Source organism: Rattus rattus, chromosome 3 (assembly GCF_011064425.1).
Source record: "Rattus rattus isolate New Zealand chromosome 3, Rrattus_CSIRO_v1, whole genome shotgun sequence".
NCBI lineage: Eukaryota > Metazoa > Chordata > Mammalia > Rodentia > Muridae > Rattus > Rattus rattus.
This window is the reverse complement of record NC_046156.1, coordinates 40,189,570-40,197,853: the sequence shown is the minus strand read 5'-3', so window position 1 is coordinate 40,197,853 and position 8,284 is coordinate 40,189,570.

The following is an 8,284-nucleotide window of genomic DNA, read 5'->3' as shown; positions in this document are numbered from 1 at the left end:
CTTGCAGGCTGGATATCAGAAATCAAGGAGCAGGTCAGACCATGTTCTCTGGAGGCTGAGGAATCACCTTTCCTGACTTCTCAAGGCACTGATTGGGATGATTGTAATTCACTAATTTTTTGGCAACATAACTATAGAGTGCTCACCTCTGTTTGTGTCTGTACCTAAATAACCCTCTCCTTCTGGCCAGCCATTGATTGAGAGTCCATTTTAATGCCTTGTGGTCTCATGTTAACATTATTTCCAAATAAGGTTATATTCTGAGTCTCTTTTCTGCATAAACTTTGTGAGGAAGGGGGACACTAATCACCCCAGTAGTGCAGGCTCCTGGGACTATGAAGACTATGTTACATGCTGAATTATGGCAAAAGCCATCACTGATTAATTCTACAGCTTTATTTTGTATCATAACATCTCCTACAATGCCCACCAGTGTAGACATGTAAATGAATTAAAAGCTACATAATAACTTTGTTGATAAACAACTAGTAAATTATAAAAGCAAGAAAAGAAGTAAGTGGTATCTTTGTCTTTTAATATATTTTGTGATATTTGTCTCACATTGGGAATAATCCATTCAGGATTCATCCAGAATAATAGTAAGATGGCTAATTTTGATTTCCAATTTGGTTAAACTAAGAAACATCTAGGAGAGTCATGAGATATACTTCTGATCATGTCTGTGAGGGTTTTTCTACAAAGGATGTTAACAGATGGAAAGAAACCCCACTGCGAAGTGGAGAGGCACCACACTAGTATTGGACCCCTTTGGGCAGAAAATGGAGGACAGAAAGTAAGAATAGATAGAGAGCTAATAGGATCCTCTGCTTCCTGCTCTATTATGACGTAAACTAAGATATTTCATTATGCCTTCCCCACAGTGTGGATTAAAGCCCTCTGAAACCAGGGACCAAAATAAGTATCTTCTCCCTCAAATTGTGTTGTCACGGATTATAGTCACAGTATACAGAGGTAACTAATACACCCCATAACAAGTGTTTTCACACCCTCAGCCTCTCTTTGGATATCTATATAACTTTGACAGATAGTATTTAAGGACTTTTTATTTCTTAGGATCACCTTAGAGCTACCTGAGAAGGGAGTCTTGATTAAAGAATTCCCCACATCAGACTGGTCTGTGGGCAAGTCTTTGGGGGATTGTCTCAATTGTTAATTGATATAGGAGGTCCAACCCGTTGTAGCTGGCCCCACATTTTGAGTCCCGGGCCATATAAGAAAGTCAGCTAAGCATGGAATGCTACACAAGTGAGCCAGAGACCAGTGTTTATTGATCCTTTGTGTTTTCTGCTTCTAATTGCTGCTTCGGTTCTGCTGCAGACTTCCCACAATGACAGGCCCGTAAGCTAAAATAAACCCTTCCCTCCTTCTAAGTTGCTTGTTGGTCAGAGTGTTTTTATCACACTAACAGGATGAAACAACACACTCACAACGAGTTTTCTTGGTTTAATCAAACTATGATGTCTATGCTTGGAGTACGCGAAAATAAAGCAATCTCTTATGAAACAGCATTTCCAATTAAGGCAAAAAGACAGAGTGGTAAGCTGTCTTCACATCATCTCCTTTATATACAATTTTGCCAGAAGTCTAGGAAAAGAGTGTCAGATTTTTCTCAGAAATTTTTTTTTTGCTCTCCCAGAACTATGACAGATTATAAAGTTGTCAGCTACAGTACAGAAAGATATCATCTTCTCTTTATTCAATGGAAACAGTGATCTGAATTAGCAGCCCACATTGATAGGACACAGTCATGCTCTTGTTCTCCAAAGACATTAAAGGTTGGCATCTGATAATTGGCCAAGGGACGACTTCAGTAGAAATGATGGACAATCTCGTTGACATTTATCATTCTTCTTTGGAGAAAAACTGTGGGGATGAACTTCAAAAGACAAATCCAGGACAGTACCAGGGAAGGCCTGCAGCTGTCTCAGTTTCTCAAATGCTTCTTGGCCTTTATTTTACTTCTTCATAAAGCAGTTAAGGGGTATGCTTATACTGGTGACAATGAACAGTCTCTGTCAGAACGTGACTATCTGAAATTAGAACTGCTTATAAATGAGGCTTCAAACTCATGCATAGGTTGATAATGACATATGGTTATTTGAACAACAGCAATTGGACTCACTTTTCAAAAACATTTCCCTACCAACCTCATTACTGATGTGTGAAATTCTACTATTAAATTGTGAGGCTGTGAGGACAGATTTCTCTTACTGCTGAAAACGCAAATGTCCCCAGAGGGTGGACCACATTAAAGACTTCATTCATAATACTTTATTAAGATCCAGGGAGTGACACTATTTTTACAAATTTAAAAATATTACCACTCCAATTATTATGATTGATTTGTAACCTCCATTTCCTAGGGGAAGCAAAAGAAAAAATACAACCACACGAAAACTGGACCAGCTGACTGCTCTCCTCACCCGTAAGCACTCCTTCCAAAAGCTGCCCAAAGCTGGTTCCTCTTCACTGCTCTCAATAAAGACTGTGGGAAAGAAGTTGTCAGAGGAACCATGGGTCCCTAAGATGTCCTGCAGTGTGTCTGCATCAGTAAACTCATCTCCGGCCTTCTATTGGCTGCTTCCCACCATCTCATGCCCATTCACCCTTCATTCTGTTGCCATAAGAAACTCTGCTGAGACCCGATATGAACAACAATGCCAAGCAACCAGAGCTTCCAGGGACTAAGCCACTACCCAAAGACTATACATGGACTGACCCTGGGCTCCAACCTCATAGGTAGCAATGAATAGCCTAGTAAGAGCACCAGTGGAAGGGGAAGCCATTGGTCCCCTTCCAATGACTGAACCCCCAGTGAACATGATTGTTGGGGGGATGGTGGTAATGGGGGGAGGATGGGGAGGGGAATACCAATATAGAAGGGGAGGGGGAGGGGTTGGGGGATGTTGACCCGGAAACTGGGAAGGGGAATAACAATTGAAATGTAAATAAGAAATACTCAAGTTAATAAAGAAAAAAAGAAAAGAAAAGAAAAGAAACTCTGCTGAGGTGTCAAAGGCTTCTCTGTGTTTCTAAACCTATAGATCAAATTTCAGTTTTATGCCTTCCTCCCTGGCAGCAGCCACTTCTTGCTCATTCTGGAAACATGGCTGTCACTTCATCGCCAGTTATTAGTCCCTTCCGGTATTCTTCCTCTCATACTAGCCAAGCTCAATTATTTTTTCTGACATTTCTCTTTCTTCCAGCCTCTTCATAACATGCACACTATGATCTAGAATTTTGATGATTTTCAACTTAAATTTTTGACTTTGAAGTCCAACTACCTACTTGAGATAGCTGCTTGAATTTCCAACAGACCACTAGATATCATCATGTGACTCCTTCATTTTATGAACCAGACCTACTCTGTCTCCAGGCTTATTTGGCTAGGAAAATGTGAGCTTCTTTCTTTAAGTGAGACAAAATTAGAAACCTTGGTATCTTTAGTTTAATATCACACTACATTATCAACAGCAGTCTTCAAAGAAACACATTCAGATTTTTTTTCATGCTCTGACCTTTATGGTGGTTTTGATGAGAATGGCCCTGTAGTCACATATATTTGAATATTCAGTCCCCAATTGGTGGAACTGTTTGGGAAAGATTAGGAGGTGTGGCCTCATTGGAAGTTGTGTGTCACTGAGGTAGGCTTTGAGGTTTCAAAAGACTCATGTTATCCTCGGGGTCCTCTTACTACCCCATGATCAAGGATCATGATGTGAGTTCTTGCCTCTGAAACTATAATCAAGATTAAATGCCTTTGTTTATAAGTTAGATTGGTTATGGTGTTTTATAATAGTGATAAAACAGTGACTAAGACAAATATGAGTAACACCTTACCTGCTGCATTCATTTCCCCATCCTTAGCAGTCAGAGAGATGTACTCATAACTAAAGTCATTTTTCATCACTTTCCTGCTTCCACATCCTCCCTGAAGCCCTCATCTCAGTCAGGATAAAGCTGAGCTTCTCAAATGTTTACCTGGGGTTGAGAACCTAGCATGTCTCTGAGATCAGTTTCTATTTCCCTCCAATTTTCTTCCTTTGTACCATGTCAGGTCATTTGTCCAAGTTCCCTCCAACGCCCAGCATACTTTTACCTTATGCTCTTTCTATCTGAAATCTCTTCCCCATAAGTTTTTGCATGACCTTTGTCTCTTTCTTCCTTCAGGATTCTGGTTGAACCACGTCAGGGTGCTTTCTTTCCAGCTCCCTCATGTTAACAGCAGCTACTACTTTATCCCCAGCACTTTTCCTTTCTGCACACCTTATATGTCCTACCTGTTCATATCTATCTCTTCTAGAAATTTGTATTAAAATTCCATATATGGGGTCTCAAAACTGTTATATAAATTACTGAATTCCTTACACAGTTCATTGTCTGGTCTATACTGCATTCTCAATGCATTTCTTTCAAATAAGTAAATACTAACTTGACTAATTTTATGGTGGTTTTGATGAGAAAGGCCCCTTAGTGACATATATTTGAATATTCAGTCACCAATTGGTGGAACTGTTTGGGAAAGATTAGGAGATGTGGCCTCATTGGAGGTTGTGTGTCACTGAGGCAGGCTTTGAGGTTTCGAAAGACTCATGTTATCCTCAGGGTCCCTGATCAAGAATCAAGACATGAGCTCTTGGCTGTAATTTTACAAATCAACTTCACTCTTTGCCTAGTAATAACTACTTTATTCTCACTTTCTTCTTGATAAATAAGACAGTTCAAGAGCCCACCATCAACAAATAGTACTTGAAAAACCCCTCCCACCATTTCCCTTAAAAACGAGATTAAGTCCCGTGGGAGAGGGCCCAGGAGCGGCAGGACCCCTGCCTGAGACACCGCCGGAACCTGAAGGAAACAGACCGGATAAACAGTTCTCTGCACCCAAATCCCGTGGGAGGGAGAGCTAAACCTTCAGAGAGGCAGACACGCCTGCAAAACCAGAAGAGACTGCTCTCTGCACACATTACTGATTCCAGAGGAAAACACCAAAATCCATCTGAACCCTGGTGCACGGAGGTTTCCTGGAAGGGCATGTCTCTGAGATCTTCCTGGTTGCTGCCACTGCTTTTGGAGAGCATGTGTCCAAGTACCTCATGATTAACTTGAGCCTCGACCACAGGTAAGACCAACTTTTTGCTGCAAGAAATCCTGGTGATCTGGACACACAGAGGCAGAATTCCTCTAGGACTGGCACGCCCTGTGTTTACCAGGAAGTCCCACACCCGGATCCTGCCTGCAGCAGCTCTCTGCTCCCAGAACCGACTAATTTTTAGGGAGAGAGACTCTTACCACACTGGTCAGGTGGGCACCCTGAGGCTGCAGAGCCGGAAGAGACCACCAACACTGCCCACCCCTGCCCACATCCCTGGACCAAGAGGAAACTGTATAAGGCCCTGGGATCCTGGAGAGGGCCCAGGAGGCAGGACCCTGCCTGAGGGAACCTGAAGGAAACAGACCGGATAAACAGTTCTCTGCACCCAAATCCCCTGGGAGGGAGAGCTTCAGAGAGGCAGACACGCCCATGTAAAACCAGAAGAGACTGCTCTCTGCACATTACTGATTCCAGAGGAAAACACAAAAATCCATCTGAACCCTGGTGCACGGAGGTCCCGGAAGGGCAGAGCAGATCTTCCGGTTGCTGCCACTGCGGAGAGCCCGTGGGCACAGCTTAACTTGAGCCTCGGGACCACAGGTAAGACCAACTTTTCTGCTGCAAGTGACCTGCCTGGTGAACTCAAGACACAGGCCCACAGGAACAGCTGAAGACCTGTAGAGGGAAAAAACTACATGCATTAAAAGCAGAACACTCTGTCCCCATAACTGGCTGAAAGAAAACAGTAAAACAGGTCTACAGCACTCCTGACACACAGGCTTATAGGACAGTCCAGCCACTGTCAGAAATAGCAGAACAAAGTAACACTAGAGATAATCTGATGGCGAGAGGCAAGCGCAGGAACCCAAGCAACAGAAACCAAGACTACATGACATCATCGGAACCCAATTCTCCCACCAAAACAAACATGGAATATCCAAACACACCAGAAAAGCAAGATCTAGTTTCAAAATCATATTTGATCATGATGCTGGAGGACTTCAAGAAAGACATGAAGAACTCCCTTAGAGAAACACAGGAAACATTAATAAACAAGTAGAAGCCTACAGAGAGGAATCGTAAAAATCCCTGAAAGAATTCCAGGAAAACATAAATAAACAAGTAGAAGCCCATAGAGAGGAGACACAAAAATCCCTGAAAGAATTACAGGAAAACACAATCAAACAGTGGAAGGAATTAAAAATGGAAATAGAAGCAATCAAGAAAGAACACATGGAAACAACCCTGGATATAGAAAACCAAAAGAAGAGACGAGGAGCTGTAGATACAAGCTTCACCAACAGAATACAAGAGATGGAAGAGAGAATCTCAGGAGCAGAAGATTCCATAGAAATCATTGACTCAACTGTCAAAGATAATGTAAAGCAGAAAAAGCTACTGGTCCAAAACATACAGGAAATCCAGGACTCAATGAGAAGATCAAACCTAAGGATAATAGGTATAGAAGAGAGTGAAGACTCCCAGCTCTAAGGACCAGTAAATATCTTCAACAAAATCATAGAAGAAAACTTCCCTAACCTAAAAAAAGAGATACCCATAGGCATACAAGAAGCCTACAGAACTCCAAATAGATTGGACCAGAAAAGAAATTCCTCCTGTCACATAATAGTCAAAACACCAAACGCACAAAATAAAGAAAGAATATTAAAAGCAGTAAGGGAAAAAGGTCAAGTAACATATAAAGGCAAACCTATCAGAATCACACCAGACTTTTCGCCAGAAACTATGAAGGCCAGAAGATCCTGGACTGATGTCATACAGACCCTAAGAGAACACAAATGCCAGCCCAGGCTACTGTATCCTGCAAAACTCTCAATTAACATAGATGGAGAAACCAAGATGTTCCATGACAAAACCAAATTTACACAATATCTTTCTACAAATCCAGCACTACAAAGGATAATAAATAGTAAAGCCCAACATAAGGAGGCAAGCTATACCCTAGAAGAAGCAAGAAACTAATCGTCTTGGCAACAAAACAAAGAGAAGAAAAGCACACAAACATAACCTCACATCCAAATATGAATACAACCGGAAGCAATAATCACTATTCCTTAATTTCTCTCAACATCAATGGCCTCAACTCCCCAATAAAAAGACATAGATTAACAAACTGGATACGCAACGAGGGCCCTGCATTCTGCTGCCTACAGGAAAACACACCTCAGAGACAAAGACAGACACTACCTCAGAGTGAAAGGCTGGAAAACAACTTTCCAAGCAAATGGTCGGAAGAAGCAAGCTGGAGTAGCCATTCTAATATCAAATAAAATCAATTTTCAACTAAAAGTCATCAAAAAAGATAAGGAAGGACACTTTATATTCATCAAAGGAAAAATCCACCAAGATGAACTCTCAATCCTAAATATCTATGCCCCAAATACAAGGGCACCTACATACGTAAAAGAAACATTACTAAAGCTCAAAACACACATTGCACCTCACACAATAATAATAGGAGATTTCAACACCCCACTCTCATCAATGGACAGATCATGGAAACAGAAATTAAACAGAGACGTAGACAGACTAAGAGAAGTCATGAGCCAAATGGACTTAACGGATATTTATAGAACGTTCTACCCTAAAGCAAAAGGATATACCTTCTTCTCAGCTCCTCATGGTACTTTCTCCAAAATTGACCATATAATTGGTCAAAAAACGGGCCTCAACAGGTACAGAAAGATAGAAATAATCCCATGCGTGCTATCGGACCACCATGGCCTAAAGCTGGTCTTCAATAACAATAAGGGAAGAATGCTCACATATACGTGGAAATTGAACAATGCTCTACTCAATGATAACCTGGTCAAGGAAGAAATAAAGAAAGAAATTAAAAACTTTTTAGAATTTAATGAAAATGAAGGTACAACATACCCAAACATATGGGACACAATGAAAGCTTGACAGCACACCTAAAAGCTCTAGAACAAAAAGAAGCAAATACACCCAGGAGGAGTAGAAGGCAGGAAATAATCAAACTCAGAGCTGAAATCAACCAAGTAGAAACAAAAAGGACCATAGAAGAAAAAGAACCAAAAGTTGGTTCTAGAAAAAAAAGATAGCAAATAGCCAGACTAACCGAGAGGACACAGGAGTCCAAATTAACAAAAATCAGAAAAGAAGGAATCAGATTAGAGGAAAATT